The sequence below is a fragment of the Aulonocara sp. 'chitande type north' Nkhata Bay genome, unplaced genomic scaffold, assembly GCF_057382095.1.
Source record: "Aulonocara sp. 'chitande type north' Nkhata Bay isolate Kocher_YH1m ecotype deep benthic unplaced genomic scaffold, A_spYH_male_GT1.1 unmapped_scaffold_35, whole genome shotgun sequence".
NCBI lineage: Eukaryota > Metazoa > Chordata > Actinopteri > Cichliformes > Cichlidae > Aulonocara > Aulonocara sp. 'chitande type north' Nkhata Bay.
This window is the reverse complement of record NW_028234367.1, coordinates 126,000-140,911: the sequence shown is the minus strand read 5'-3', so window position 1 is coordinate 140,911 and position 14,912 is coordinate 126,000. Positions and strand designations below refer to the sequence as shown.

General features: G+C 57.1%; 4 non-coding genes and 6 pseudogenes across 4 annotated transcripts; all 10 read right to left on the bottom strand.

Moving 5' to 3' along the window:
• Positions 1 to 311: 311 nt before the first annotated feature.
• On the bottom strand, positions 312 to 430 carry LOC147300093 (5S ribosomal RNA; annotated as a pseudogene).
• A 624-nt stretch (positions 431 to 1,054) lies between these two features.
• On the bottom strand, positions 1,055 to 1,173 carry LOC147300092 (5S ribosomal RNA). The gene has a single exon (XR_015127964.1). It is a non-coding gene; the product is annotated as a 5S ribosomal RNA (ribosomal RNA).
• Positions 1,174 to 3,253: 2,080 nt separating this feature from the next.
• On the bottom strand, positions 3,254 to 3,372 carry LOC147300091 (5S ribosomal RNA; annotated as a pseudogene).
• An 858-nt stretch (positions 3,373 to 4,230) lies between these two features.
• On the bottom strand, positions 4,231 to 4,349 carry LOC147300090 (5S ribosomal RNA). The gene has a single exon (XR_015128112.1). It is a non-coding gene; the product is annotated as a 5S ribosomal RNA (ribosomal RNA).
• A 1,248-nt stretch (positions 4,350 to 5,597) lies between these two features.
• LOC147300089 (5S ribosomal RNA) lies at positions 5,598 to 5,716 on the bottom strand (annotated as a pseudogene).
• Positions 5,717 to 7,442: 1,726 nt separating this feature from the next.
• On the bottom strand, positions 7,443 to 7,561 carry LOC147300088 (5S ribosomal RNA). Its single transcript, XR_015128145.1, has one exon. It is a non-coding gene; the product is annotated as a 5S ribosomal RNA (ribosomal RNA).
• A 2,560-nt stretch (positions 7,562 to 10,121) lies between these two features.
• On the bottom strand, positions 10,122 to 10,240 carry LOC147300087 (5S ribosomal RNA; annotated as a pseudogene).
• Positions 10,241 to 11,723: 1,483 nt separating this feature from the next.
• Positions 11,724 to 11,842, bottom strand: LOC147300086 (5S ribosomal RNA; annotated as a pseudogene).
• Positions 11,843 to 12,703: 861 nt separating this feature from the next.
• On the bottom strand, positions 12,704 to 12,822 carry LOC147300085 (5S ribosomal RNA). The gene has a single exon (XR_015128046.1). It is a non-coding gene; the product is annotated as a 5S ribosomal RNA (ribosomal RNA).
• A 1,097-nt stretch (positions 12,823 to 13,919) lies between these two features.
• Positions 13,920 to 14,038, bottom strand: LOC147300084 (5S ribosomal RNA; annotated as a pseudogene).
• Positions 14,039 to 14,912: the final 874 nt, after the last annotated feature.

Here is a 14,912-nt window from a genome sequence, read left to right as displayed (position 1 = left end):
GGTGTGGTGTAAGTGGCCTCAGCCAGCAGCCACAGGCCCTGGTGTGGTGTAAGTGGCCTCAGCCAGTGCCACAGGCCCTGGTGTGGTGTAAGTGGCCTGAGCAAGAGCCAAAGACCCTGGTGTGGTGTAATTGGCCTCAATAGCAACTAAGGCCCTGGTTTGGTGTAGGTGGCATCAGCTAGCAGCACAAGACATTGGAAAACAGCCAAAAGCAATGACGTTAATGTGCCCTCATTAATGGGCAGCTGCTTTTGGTCTTTTAATACACCCCTTCTCTGGATCAAAAGCGGTTCAATGACATGAAAATGAAAGGCTTACAGCACCAGGTATTCCCAGGCAGTCTCCCATCCAAGTACTAACCAAGCCCAGCCCTGCTCAGCTTCCGAGATCAGACGAGGTCGGGCGTGCTCAGGGTGGTATGGCCGTAAGCTGCTGGCCACAGCACAATGTCTGAATTTATGGATTCAGGTGATTAGGTGGCAAGTACCTGAAGTTACGAAGACAATCCTATAACCCTACCTTCATGTTTGCATAATACCCTAACCCAAAGGCTCAGTTTAGCATTTATCCAACAGCACAGGCCCTGGATTGTTGAAGATGGCCTCAGGAACCAGCACAGGGCCTGGTGTGTTGTACATGGCCACAGCAAGCAGCACAGGGCCTGGTTTGGTGAAGATGGCCTCGGCCAGAAGCGCAGGGCCTGGTGTGATGTGAGTGGCCTGAGCAAGAGCCACAGGCCCTGGTGTGGTGTAAGTGGCCTCAGCCAGCAGCCACAGGCCCTGGTGTGGTGTAAGTCGCCTCAGCCAGAACCCACAGGCCCTGGTGTGGTGTAAGTGGCCTCAGCCAGAGCCACAGCCCCTGATGTGGTGTAAGTGGCCCCAGCCGGTCACTCAGGCCCTGGTGTGGTGTAGGTGGCATCAGCTAGCAGCACAAGACATTGGAAAAGAGCCAAAAGCAATGTGATTAATGTGGCCTTATTAATGGGCAGCTGCTTTTGGTCTTTTAATACACCCCTTCTCTGGATCAAAAGCGGTTCAATGACATGAAAATGAAAGGCTTACAGCACCAGGTATTCCCAGGCAGTCTCCCATCCAAGTACTAACCAAGCCCAGCCCTGCTTAGCTTCCGAGATCAGACGAGGTCGGGCGTGCTCAGGGTGGTATGGCCGTAAGCTGCTGGGCCCAGCACAATGTCTCAATTTATGGATTCAAGTGATTAGGTGGCAAGTACCTGAAGTTACGAAGACAATCCTATAACCATACCTGCATGTTTGCATAATACCCTAACCCAAAGGCTCAGTTTGGCATTTATCCAACAGCACAGGCCCTGGATTGTTGAAGATGGCCTCAGGAAACAGCACAGGGCCTGGTGTGTTGTACATGGCCACAGCAAGCAGCACAGGGCCTGGTGTGATATGAGTGGCCTGAGCAAGAGCCACAGGCCCTGGTGTGGTGTAAGTGGCCTGAGCAAGAGCCACAGGCCCTGGTGTGGTGTAAGTGGCCTGAGCAAGAGCCACAGGCCCTGGTGTGGTGTAGGTGGCCTCAGCCAGCAGCCACAGGCCCTGGTGTGGTGTAGGTGGCCTCAGCCAGCAGCCACAAGCCCTTGTGTGGTGTAAGTGGCCTCAGCCAGCAGCCACAGGCCCTGGTGTGGTGTAAGTGGCCTCAGCCAGTGCCACAGGCCCTGGTGTGGTGTAAGTGGCCTGAGCAAGAGCCACAGACCATGGTGTGGTGTAATTGGCCTCAATAGCAACTAAGGCCCTGGTGTAGTGTAGGTGGCCTAAGCCAGCAGCCACAGGCCCTGGTGTGGTGTAAGTGGCCTCAGCCAGCAGCCACAGCCCCTGGTGTGGTGTAAGTCGCCTCAGCCACAAGCCACAGGCACTGGTGTGGTGTAAGTGGCCTCAGCCAGCAGCAAAAGGGCCCTGGTGTGGTGTAAGTCGCCTCAGCCAGCAGCCACAGGCCCTGGTGTGATATGAGTGGCCTGAGCAAGAGCCACAGACCATGGTGTGGTGTAATTGGCCTCAATAGCAACTAAGGCCCTGGTGTGGTGTAAGTGGCCTCAGCCAGCAGCCACAGGCCCTGGTGTGATATGAGTGGCCTGAGCAAGAGCCACAGACCATGGTGTGGTGTAATTGGCCTCAATAGCAACTAAGGCCCTGGTGTGGTGTAAGTGGCCTCAGCCAGCAGCCACAGGCCCTGGTGTGGTGTAAGTGGCCTCAGCCAGCAGCCACAGGCCCTGGTGTGGTGTAAGTGGCCTGAGCAAGTGCCACAGGCCCTGGTGTGGTGTAAGTGGCCTAAGCCAGAGCCACAGGCCCTGGTGTGGTGTAAGTGGCCTCAATAGCAAATAAGGCCCTGGTGTGGTGTAAGTGGCCTGAGCAAGAACCACAGGGCCTGGTTTGGTGAAGATGGCCTCGGCCAGAAGCGCAGGGCCTGGTGTGATGTGAGTGGCCTGAGCAAGAGCCACAGGCCCTGGTGTGGTGTAAGTGGCCTCAGCCAGCAGCCACAGGCCCTGGTGTGGTGTAAGTGGCCTCAGCCAGAAGCCACATGCACTGGTGTGGTGTAAGTGGCCTCAGCCAGCAGCAAAAGGGCCCTGGTGTGGTGTAGGTGGCCTCAGCCAGCAGCCACAGGCCCTGGTGTGGTGTAAGTGGCCTCAATAGCAACTAAGGCCCTGGTGTGGTGTAAGTGGCTTCAGCCAGCAGCCACAGGCCCTGGTGTGGTGTAAGTGGCCTCAGCCAGCAGCCACAGGCCCTGGTGTGGTGTAGGTGGCCTCAGCCAGCAGCCACAGGCCCTGGTGTGGTGTAGGTGGCCTCAGCCAGCAGCCACAGGCCCTGGTGTGGTGTAAGTGGCCTCAGCCAGTGTCACAGGCCCTGGTGTGGTGTAATTGGCCTCAATAGCAACTAAGGCCCTGGTGTGGTGTAAGTGGCCTGAGCAAGAGCCACATACCCTGGTGTGGTGTAATTGGCCTCAATAGCAACTAAGGCCCTGGTGTGGTGTAGGTGGCCTCAGCCAGCAGCCACAGGCCCTGGTGTGGTGTAAGTGGCCTCAGCCAGAGCAACAGGCCCTGATGTGGTGTAAGTGGCCACAGCCGGTCACTCAGGCCCTGGTGTGGTGTAGGTTGCATCAGCTAGCAGCACAAGACATTGGAAAACAGCCAAAAGCAATGTCGTTAATGTGCCCTCATTAATGGGGAGCTGCTTCTGGTCTTTTAATACACCCCTTCTCTGGATCAAAAGCGGTTCAATGACATGAAAATGAAAGGCTTACAGGACCAGGTATTCCCAGGAAGTCTCCCATCCAAGTACTAACCAAGCCCAGCCCTGCTTAGCTTCCGAGATCAGACGAGGTCGGGCGTGCTCAGGGTGGTATGGCCGTAAGCTGCTGGCCCCAGCACAATGTCTCAATTTATGGATTCAAGTGATTAGGTGGCAAGTACCTGAAGTTACGAAGACAATCCTATAACCATACCTGCATGTTTGCATAATACCCTAACCAAAAGGCTCAGTTTGGCATTTATCCAACAGCACAGGCCCTGGATTGTTGAAGATGGCCTCAAGAACCAGCACAGGACCTGGTGTGTTTTACATGGCCACAGCAAGCAGCACAGGGCCTGGTTTGGTGAAGATGGCCTCGGCCAGAAGCACAGGGCCTGGTGTGATATGAGTGGCCTGAGCAAGAGCCACAGGCCCTGGTGTGTTGTAAGTGGCCTCAGCCAGCAGCCACAGGCCCTGGTGTGGTGTAGGTGGCCTCAGCCAGCAGCCACAGGCCCTTGTGTGGTGTAAGTGGCCTCAGCCAGCAGCCACAGGCCCTGGTGTGGTGTAAGTGGCCTCAGCCAGTGCCACAGGCCCTGGTGTGGTGTAATTGGCCTCAATAGCAACTAAGGCCCTGGTGTGGTGTAAGTGGCCTGAGCAAGAGCCACATACCCTGGTGTGGTGTAATTGGCCTCAATAGCAACTAAGGCCCTGGTGTGGTGTAGGTGGCCTCAGCCAGCAGCCACAGGCCCTGGTGTGGTGTAAGTGGCCTCAGCCAGAGCAACAGGCCCTGATGTGGTGTAAGTGGCCCCAGCCGGTCACTCAGGCCCTGGTGTGGTGTAGGTGGCATCAGCTAGCAGCACAAGACATTGGAAAACAGCCAAAAGCAATGTCGTTAATGTGACCTCATTAATGGGGAGCTGCTTCTGGTCTTTTAATACACCCCTTCTCTGGATCAAAAGCGGTTCAATGACATGAAAATGAAAGGCTTACAGCACCAGGTATTCCCAGGAAGTCTCCCATCCAAGTACTAACCAAGCCCAGCCCTGCTTAGCTTCCGAGATCAGACGAGGTCGGGCGTGCTCAGGGTGGTATGGCCGTAAGCTGCTGGCCCCACCACAATGTCTCAATTTATGGATTCAAGTGATTAGGTGGCAAGTACCTGAAGTTACGAAGACAATCCTATAACCATACCTGCATGTTTGCATAATACCCTAACCAAAAGGCTCAGTTTGGCATTTATCCAACAGCACAGGCCCTGGATTGTTGAAGATGGCCTCAAGAACCAGCACAGGGCCTGGTGTGTTTTACATGGCCACAGCAAGCAGCACAGGGCCTGGTTTGGTGAAGATGGCCTCAGCAAGCAGCCACAGGCCCTGGTTTGGTGAAGATGGCCTCGGCCAGAAGCGCAGGGCCTGGTGTGATGTGAGTGGCCTGAGCAAGAGCCACAGGCCCTGGTGTGGTGTAAGTGGCCTCAGCCAGCAGCCACAGGCCCTGGTGTGGTGTAAGTGGCCTCAGCCAGAAGCCACATGCACTGGTGTGGTGTAAGTGGCCTCAGCCAGCAGCAAAAGGGCCCTGGTGTGGTGTAGGTGGCCTCAGCCAGCAGCCACAGGCCCTGGTGTGGTGTAAGTGGCCTCAATAGCAACTAAGGCCCTGGTGTGGTGTAAGTGGCTTCAGCCAGCAGCCACAGGCCCTGGTGTGGTGTAAGTGGCCTCAGCCAGCAGCCACAGGCCCTGGTGTGGTGTAGGTGGCCTCAGCCAGCAGCCACAGGCCCTGGTGTGGTGTAAGTGGCCTCAATAGCAACTAAGGCCCTGGTGTGGTGTAAGTGGCTTCAGCCAGCAGCCACAGGCTCTGGTGTGGTGTAATTGGCCTCAATAGCAACTAAGGCCCTGGTGTGGTGTAGGTGGCCTCAGCCAGCAGCCACAGGCCCTGGTGTGGTGTAAGTGGCCTCAGCCAGTGCCACAGGCCCTGGTGTGGTGTAAGTGGCCTGAGCAAGAGCCACAGACCCTGGTGTGGTGTAATTGGCCTCAATAGCAACTAAGGCCCTGGTGTGGTGTAAGTGGCCTCAGCCAGCAGCCACAGGCCCTGGTGTGGTGTAAGTGGCCTCAGCCAGCAGCCACAGGCCCTTGTGTGGTGTAATTGGCCTCAATAGCAACTAAGGCCCTGGTTTGGTGTATGTGGCCCCAGCCAGCAAATAAGGCCGTGGTGTGGTGTAGGTGGCATCAGCTAGCAGCACAAGACATTGGAAAACAGCCAAAAGCAATGTCGTTAATGTGCCCTCATTAATGGGGAGCTGCTTCTGGTCTTTTAATACACCCCTTCTCTGGATCAAAAGCGGTTCAATGACATGAAAGGCTTACAGCACCAGGTATTCCCAGGCAGTCTCCCATTCAAGTACTAACCAAGCCCAGCCCTGCTTAGCTTCCGAGATCAGACGAGGTCGGGCGTGCTCAGGGTGGTATGGCCGTAATCTGCTGGCCCCAGCACAATGTCTCAATTTATGGATTCAAGTGATTAGGTGGCAAGTACCTGAAGTTACGAAGACAATCCTATAACCATACCTGCATGTTTGCATAATACCCTAACCCAAAGGCTCAGTTTGGCATTTATCCAACAGCACAGGCCCTGGATTATTGAAGATGGCGTCAGGAACCAGCACAGGGCCTGGTGTGTTGTACATGGCCACAGCAAGCAGCACAGGGCCTGGTTTGGTGAAGATGGCCTCGGCCAGAACCACAGGGCCTGGTGTGATATGAGTGGCCTGAGCAAGAGCCACAGACCCTGGTGTGTTGTAAGTGGCCTCAGCCAGCAGCCACAGGCCCTGGTGTGGTGTAGGTGGCCTCAGCCAGCAGCCACAGGCCCTGGTGTGTTGTAAGTGGCCTCAGCCAGCAGCCACAGGCCCTGGTGTGGTGTAGGTGGCCTCAGCCAGCAGCCACAGGCCCTTGTGTGGTGTAATTGGCCTCAATAGCAACTAAGGCCCTGGTGTGGTGTAGGTGGCATCAGCAAGCAGCCACAGGCCCTGGTTTGGTGTAAGTGGCCTCAGCTAGCAGCCACAGGCCCTGGTGTGTTGTGAGTGGCCTCAGCCAGCAGCCACAGGCCCTGGTGTGGTCTAAGTGGCCTCAGCCAGTGACACAGGTCCTGGTGTGGTGTAAGTGGCCTGAGCAAGAGCCACAGGCCCTGGTGTGGTGTAAGTGGCCTCAGCCAGCAGCCACAGGCCCTGGTGTGGTGTAAGTGGCCTGAGCAAGTGCCACAGGCCCTGGTGTGGTGTAAGTGGCCTGAGCAAGTGCCACAGGCCCTGGTGTGGTGTAAGTGGCCTCAATAGCAAATAAGGCCCTGGTGTGGTGTAAGTGGCCTGAGCAAGAACCACAGGGCCTGGTTTGGTGAAGATGGCCTCGGCCAGAAGCGCAGGGCCTGGTGTGATGTGAGTGGCCTGAGCAAGAGCCACAGGCCCTGGTGTGGTGTAAGTGGCCTCAGCCAGCAGCCACATGCCCTGGTGTGGTGTAAGTGGCCTCAGCCAGAAGCCACAGGCACTGGTGTGGTGTAAGTGGCCTCAGCCAGCAGCAAAAGGGCCCTGGTGTGGTGTAGGTGGCCTCAGCCAGCAGCCACAGGCCCTGGTGTGGTGTAAGTGGCCTCAATAGCAACTAAGGCCCTGGTGTGGTGTAAGTGGCTTCAGCCAGCAGCCACAGGCCCTGGTGTGGTGTAAGTGGCCTGAGCAAGAACCACAGGGCCTGGTTTGGTGAAGATGGCCTCGGCCAGAAGCGCAGGGCCTGGTGTGATGTGAGTGGCCTGAGCAAGAGCCACAGGCCCTGGTGTGGTGTAAGTGGCCTCAGCCAGCAGCCACAGGCCCTGGTGTGGTGTAGGTGGCCTCAGCCAGCAGCCACAGGCCCTGGTGTGGTGTAAGTGGCCTCAATAGCAACTAAGGCCCTGGTGTGGTGTAAGTGGCTTCAGCCAGCAGCCACAGGCTCTGGTGTGGTGTAAGTGGCCTCAGCCAAGTCACAGGCCCTGATGTGGTGTAAGTGGCCCCAGCCGGTCACTCAGGCCCTGGTGTGGTGTAGGTGGCATCAGCTAGCAGCACAAGACATTGGAAAACAGCCAAAAGCAGTGTCGTTAATGTGCCCTCATTAATGGGCAGCTGCTTTTGGTCTTTTAATACACCCCTTCTCTGGATCAAAAGCGGTTCAATGACATGAAAATGAAAGGCTTACAGCACCAGGTATTCCCAGGCAGTCTCCCATCCAAGTACTAACCAAGCCCAGCCCTGCTTAGCTTCCGAGATCAGACGAGGTCGGGCGTGCTCAGGGTGGTATGGCCGTAAGCTGCTGGCCCCAGCACAATGTCTCAATTTATGGATTCAAGTGATTAGGTGGCAAGTACCTGAAGTTACGAAGACAATCCTATAACCATACCTGCATGTTTGCATAATACCCTAACCCAAAGGCTCAGTTTGGCATTTATCCAACAGCACAGGCCCTGGATTGTTGAAGATGGCCTCAGGAACCAGCACAGGGCCTGGTGTGTTGTACATGGCCACAGCAAGCAGCACAGGGCCTGGTTTGGTGACGATGGCCTCGGCCAGAAGCGCAGGGCCTGGTGTGATGTGAGTGGCCGGAGCAAGAGCCACAGGCCTTGGTGTGGTGTAAGTGGCCTCAGCCAGCAGCCACAGGCCCTGGTGTGGTGTAAGTCGCCTCAGCCAGAAGCCACAGGCACTGGTGTGGTGTAAGTGGCCTCAGCCAGCAGCAAAAGGGCCCTGGTGTGGTGTAAGTCGCCTCAGCCAGCAGCCACAGGCCCTGGTGTGGTGTAAGTGGCCTCAGCCAGCAGCCACAGGCCCTGGTGTGGTGTAAGTGGCCTCAGCCAGCAGCCACAGGCCCTGGTGTGGTGTAAGTGGCCTCAGCCAGCAGCCACAGGCCCTGGTGTGGTGTAAGTGGCCTCAGCCAGTGCCACAGGCCCTGGTGTGGTGTAAGTGGCCTGAGCAAGAGCCACAGACCCTGGTGTGGTGTAATTGGCCTCAGCCAGCAGCCACAGGCCCTGGTGTGGTGTAAGTGGCCTCAGACAGAAGCCACAGGCACTGGTGTGGTGTAAGTGGCCTCAGCCAGCAGCAAAAGGGCCCTGATGTGGTATAAGTCGCCTCAGCCAGCAGCCACAGGCCCTGGTGTGGTGTAGGTGGCCTCAGCCAGCAGCCACAAGCCCTTGTGTGGTGTAAGTGGCCTCAGCCAGCAGCCACAGGCCCTGGTGTGGTGTAGGTGGCCTCAGCCAGCAGCCACAGGCCCTGGTGTGGTGTAGGTGGCCTCAGCCAGCAGCCACAAGCCCTTGTGTGGTGTAAGTGGCCTCAGCCAGCAGCCACAGGCCCTGGTGTGGTGTAAGTGGCCTCAGCCAGTGCCACAGGCCCTGGTGTGGTGTAAGTGGCCTCAGCCAGTGCCACAGGCCCTGGTGTGGTGTAAGTGGCCTGAGCAAGAGCCACAGACCCTGGTGTGGTGTAATTGGCCTCAATAGCAACTAAGGCCCTGGTGTGGTGTAAGTGGCCTCAGCCAGCAGCCACAGGCACTTGTGTGGTGTAATTGGCCTCAATAGCAACTAAGGCCCTGGTTTGGTGTATGTGGCCTCAGCCAGCAAATAAGGCCGTGGTGTGGTGTAAGTGGCCTCAGCCAGTGCCACAGGCCCTGGTGTGGTGTAAGTGGCCTGAGTAAGAGCCACAGGCCCTGGTGTGGTGTAAGTGGCCTCAGCCAGCAGCCACAGGCCCTGGTGTGGTGTAAGTGGCCTGAGCAAGTGCCACAGGCCCTGGTGTGGTGGAAGTGGCCTAAGCCAGAGCCACAGGCCCTGGTGTGGTGTAAGTGGCCTGAGCAAGAGCCACAGGGCCTGGTTTGGTGAAGATGGCCTCGGCCAGAAGCGCAGGGCCTGGTGTGATGTGAGTGGCCTGAGCAAGAGCCACAGGCCCTGGTGTGGTGTAAGTGGCCTCAGCCAGCAGCCACAGGCCCTGGTGTGGTGTAAGTCGCCTCAGCCAGAAGCCACAGGCACTGGTGTGGTGTAAGTGGCCTCAGCCAGCAGCAAAAGGGCCCTGGTGTGGTGTAAATGGCCTCAGCCAGCAGCCACAGGCCCTGGTGTGGTGTAGATGGCCTCAGCCAGCAGCCACAGGCCCTGGTGTGGTGTAAGTGGCCTCAGCCAGCAGCCACAGGCCCTGGTGTGGTCTAAGTGGCCTCAGCCAGAAGCACAGAGCCTGGTGTGATATGAGTGGCCTGAGCAAGAGCCACAGGCCCTGGTGTGGTGTAAGTGGCCTGAGCAAGAGCCACAGGCCCTGGTGTGGTGTAAGTGGCCTCAGCCAGCAGCCACAGGCCCTGGTGTGGTGTAAGTGGCCCCAGCCGGTCCCTCAGGCCCTTGTGTGGTGTAAGTGGCCTCAGCCAGCAGCCACAGGCCCTGGTGTGGTGTAAGTGGCCCCAGCCGGTCCCTCAGGCCCTTGTGTGGTGTAGGTGGCCTCAGCCAGCAGCCACAGGCCCTGGTGTGGTGTAAGTGGCCTCAGCCAGTGTCACAGGCCCTGGTGTGGTGTAATTGGCCTCAATAGCAACTAAGGCCCTGGTGTGGTGTAAGTGGCCTGAGCAAGAGCCACATACCCTGGTGTGGTGTAATTGGCCTCAATAGCAACTAAGGCCCTGGTGTGGTGTAGGTGGCCTCAGCCAGCAGCCACAGGCCCTGGTGTGGTGTAAGTGGCCACAGCCGGTCACTCAGGCCCTGGTGTGGTGTAGGTTACATCAACTAGCAGCACAAGACATTGGAAAACAGCCAAAAGCAATGTCGTTAATGTGCCCTCATTAATGGGGAGCTGCTTCTGGTCTTTTAATACACCCCTTCTCTGGATCAAAAGCGGTTCAATGACATGAAAATGAAAGGCTTACAGGACCAGGTATTCCCAGGAAGTCTCCCATCCAAGTACTAACCAAGGCCAGCCCTGCTTAGCTTCCGAGATCAGACGAGGTCGGGCGTGCTCAGGGTGGTATGGCCGTAAGCTGCTGGCCCCAGCACAATGTCTCAATTTATGGATTCAAGTGATTAGGTGGCAAGTACCTGAAGTTACGAAGACAATCCTATAACCATACCTGCATGTTTGCATAATACCCTAACCAAAAGGCTCAGTTTGGCATTTATCCAACAGCACAGGCCCTGGATTGTTGAAGATGGCCTCAAGAACCAGCACAGGGCCTGGTGTGTTTTACATGGCCACAGCAAGCAGCACAGGGCCTGGTTTGGTGAAGATGGCCTCAGCAAGCAGCCACAGGCCCTGGTTTGGTGTAAGTGGCCTCAGCTAGCAGCCACAGGCCCTGGTGTGGTGTGAGTGGCCTCAGCCAGCAGCCACAGGCCCTGGTGTGGTCTAAGTGGCCTCAGCCAGTGCCACAGGCCCTGGTGTGGTGTAAGTGGCCTGAGCAAGAGCCACAGGCCCTGGTGTGGTGTAAGTGGCCTCAGCCAGCAGCCACAGGCCCTGGTGTGGTGTAAGTGGCCTGAGCAAGTGTCACAGGCCCTGGTGTGGTGTAAGTGGCCTAAGCCAGAGCCACAGGCCCTGGTGTGGTGTAAGTGGCCTCAATAGCAAATAAGGCCCTGGTGTGGTGTAAGTGGCCTGAGCAAGAACCACAGGGCCTGGTTTGGTGAAGATGGCCTCGGCCAGAAGCGCAGGGCCTGGTGTGATGTGAGTGGCCTGAGCAAGAGCCACAGGCCCTGGTGTGGTGTAAGTGGCCTCAGCCAGCAGCCACAGGCCCTGGTGTGGTGTAAGTGGCCTCAGCCAGAAGCCACATGCACTGGTGTGGTGTAAGTGGCCTCAGCCAGCAGCAAAAGGGCCCTGGTGTGGTGTAGGTGGCCTCAGCCAGCAGCCACAGGCCCTGGTGTGGTGTAAGTGGCCTCAATAGCAACTAAGGCCCTGGTGTGGTGTAAGTGGCTTCAGCCAGCAGCCACAGGCCCTGGTGTGGTGTAAGTGGCCTCAGCCAGCAGCCACAGGCCCTGGTGTGGTGTAGGTGGCCTCAGCCAGCAGCCACAGGCCCTGGTGTGGTGTAGGTGGCCTCAGCCAGCAGCCACAGGCCCTGGTGTGGTGTAAGTGGCCTCAGCCAGTGTCACAGGCCCTGGTGTGGTGTAATTGGCCTCAATAGCAACTAAGGCCCTGGTGTGGTGTAAGTGGCCTGAGCAAGAGCCACATACCCTGGTGTGGTGTAATTGGCCTCAATAGCAACTAAGGCCCTGGTGTGGTGTAGGTGGCCTCAGCCAGCAGCCACAGGCCCTGGTGTGGTGTAATTGGCCTCAATAGCAACTAAGGCCCTGGTTTGGTGTATGTGGCCCCAGCCAGCAAATAAGGCCGTGGTGTGGTGTAGGTGGCATCAGCTAGCAGCACAAGACATTGGAAAAGAGCCAAAAGCAATGTCGTTAATGTGCCCTCATTAATGGGCTTTTGGTCTTTTAATACACCCCTTCTCTGGATCAAAAGCGGTTCAATGACATGGAAATGAAAGGCTTACAGCACCAGGTATTCCCAGGCAGTCTCCCATCCAAGTACTAACCAAGCCCAGCCCTGCTTTGCTTCCGAGATCAGACGAGGTCAGGCGTGCTCAGGGTGGTATGGCCGTAAGCTGCTGGCCCCAGCACAATGACTCAATTTATGGATTCAAGTGATTAGGTGGCAAGTACCTGAAGTTACGAAGACAATCCTATAACCATACCTGCATGTTTGCATAATACCCTAACCCAAAGGCTCAGTTTGGCATTTATCCAACAGCACAGGCCCTGGATTGTTGAAGATGGCCTCAGGAACCAGCACAGGGCCTGGTGTGTTGTACATGGCCACAGCTAGCAGCACAGGGCCTGGTTTGGTGAAGATGGCCTCGGCCAGAAGAGCAGGGCCTGGTGTGATGTGAGTGGCCTGAGCAAGAGCCACAGGCCCTGGTGTGGTGTAAGTGGCCCCAGCCGGTCACTCAGGCCCTGGTTTGGTGAAGATGGCCTCAGCAAGCAGCCACAGGCCCTGGTTTGGTGTAAGTGGCCTCAGCTAGCAGCCACAGGCCCTGGTGTGGTGTGAGTGGCCTCAGCCAGCAGCCACAGGCCCTGGTGTGGTGTAAGTGGCCTCAGCCAGAAGCCACAGGCACTGGTGTGGTGTAAGTGGCCTCAATAGCAACTAAGGCCCTGGTGTGGTGTAAGTGGCTTCAGCCAGCAGCCACAGGCTCTGGTGTGGTGTAACTGGCCTCAGCCAGCAGCCACAGGCCCTGGTGTGGTGTAAGTGGCCTCAGCCAGAGCCACAGGCCCTGATGTGGTGTAAGTGGCCCCAGCCGGTCACTCAGGCCCTGGTGTGGTGTAGGTGGCATCAGCTAGCAGCACAAGACATTGGAAAAGAGCCAAAAGCAGTGTCGTTAATGTGCCCTCATTAATGGGCAGCTGCTTTTGGTCTTTTAATACACCCCTTCTCTGGATCAAAAGCGGTTCAATGACATGAAAATGAAAGGCTTACAGCACCAGGTATTCCCAGGTAGTCTCCCATCCAAGTACTAACCAAGCCCAGCCCTGCTTAGCTTCCGAGATCAGACGAGGTCGGGCGTGCTCAGGGTGGTATGGCCGTAAGCTGCTGGCTCCAGCACAATGTCTCAATTTATGGATTCAAGTGATTAGGTGGCAAGTACCTGAAGTTACGAAGACAATCCTATAACCATACCTGCATGTTTGCATAATACCCTAACCCAAAGGCTCAGTTTGGCATTTATCCAACAGCACAGGCCCTGGATTGTTGAAGATGGCCTCAGGAACCAGCACAGGGCCTGGTGTGTTGTACATGGCCACAGCAAGCAGCACAGGGCCTGGTTTGGTGAAGATGGCCTCGGCCAGAAGCGCAGGGCCTGGTGTGATGTGAGTGGCCTGCGCAAGAGCCACAGGCCTTGGTGTGGTGTAAGTGGCCTCAGCCAGCAGCCACAGGCCCTGGTGTGGTGTAAGTCGCCTCAGCCAGAAGCCACAGGCACTGGTGTGGTGTAAGTGGCCTCAGCCAGCAGCAAAAGGGCCCTGGTGTGGTGTAAGTGGCCTCAGCCAGCAGCCACAGGCCCTGGTGTGGTGTAGGTGGCCTCAGCCAGCAGCCACAGGCCCTTGTGTGGTGTAATTGGCCTCAATAGCAACTAAGGCCCTGGTGTGGTGTAGGTGGCCTCAGCCAGCAGCCACAGGCCCTGGTGTGGTGTAAGTGGCCTCAGCCAGTGCCACCGGCCCTGGTGTGGTGTAAGTGGCCTGAGCAAGAGCCACAGACCCTGGTGTGGTGTAGGTTGTCCTCAGCCAGCAGCCACAGGCCCTGGTGTGGTGTAAGTGGCCTCAGCCAGTTCCACAGGCCCTGGTGTGGTGTAAGTGGCCTGAGCAAGAGCCACAGACCCTGGTGTGGTGTAATTGGCCTCAATAGCAACTAAGGCCCTGGTGTGGTGTAAGTGGCCTCAGCCAGCAGCCACAGGCCCTTGTGTGGTGTAATTGGCCTCAATAGCAACTAAGGCCCTGGTTTGGTGTATGTGGCCTCAGCCAGCAAATAAGGCCGTGGTGTGGTGTAGGTGGCATCAGCTAGCAGCACAAGACATTGGAAAAGAGCCAAAAGCAATGTCGTTAATGTGCCCTCATTAATGGGGAGCTGCTTTTGGTCTTTTAATACACCCCTTCTCTGGATCAAAAGCGGTTCAATGACATGAAAATGAAAGGCTTACAACACCAGGTATTCCCAGGGAGTCTCCCATCCAAGTACTAACCAAGGCCAGCCCTGCTTAGCTTCCGAGATCAGACGAGGTCGGGCGTGCTCAGGGTGGTATGGCCGTAAGCTGCTGGCCCCAGCACAATGTCTCAATTTATGGATTCAAGTGATTAGGTGGCAAGTACCTGAAGTTACGAAGACAATCCTATAACCATACCTGCATGTTTGCATAATACCCTAACCCAAAGGCTCAGTTTGGCATTTATCCAACAGCACAGGCCCTGGATTGTTGAAGATGGCCTCAAGAACCAGCACAGGACCTGGTGTGTTTTACATGGCCACAGCAAGCAGCACAGGGCCTGGTTTGGTGAAGATGGCCTCAGCAAGCAGCCACAGGCCCTGGTTTGGTGTAAGTGGCCTCAGCCAGCAGCCACAGGCCCTGGTGTGGTGTAAGTGGCCTCAGCCAGCAGCCACAGGCCCTGGTGTGGTCTAAGTGGCCTCAGCCAGTGCCACAGGCCCTGGTGTGGTGTAAGTGGCCTGAGTAAGAGCCACAGGCCCTGGTGTGTTGTAAGTGGCCTCAGCCAGCAGCCACAGGCCCTGGTGTGGTGTAAGTGGCCTGAGCAAGTGCCACAGGCCCTGGTGTGGTGTAAGTGGCCTAAGCCAGAGCCACAGGCCCTGGTGTGGTGTAAGTGGCCTGAGCAAGAGCCACAGGGCCTGGTTTGGTGAAGATGGCCTCGGCCAGAAGCGCAGGGCCTGGTGTGATGTGAGTGGCCTGAGCAAGAGCCACAGGCCCTGGTGTGGTGTAAGTGGCCTCAGCCAGCAGCCACAGGCCCTGGTGTGGTGTAAGTCGCCTCAGCCAGAAGCCACAGGCACTGGTGTGGTGTAAGTGGCCTCAGCCAGCAGCAAAAGGGCCCTGGTGTGGTGTAAGTCGCCTCAGCCAGCAGCCACAGGCCCTGGTGTGGTGTAGATGGCCTCAGCCAGCAGCCACAGGCCCTGGTGTGG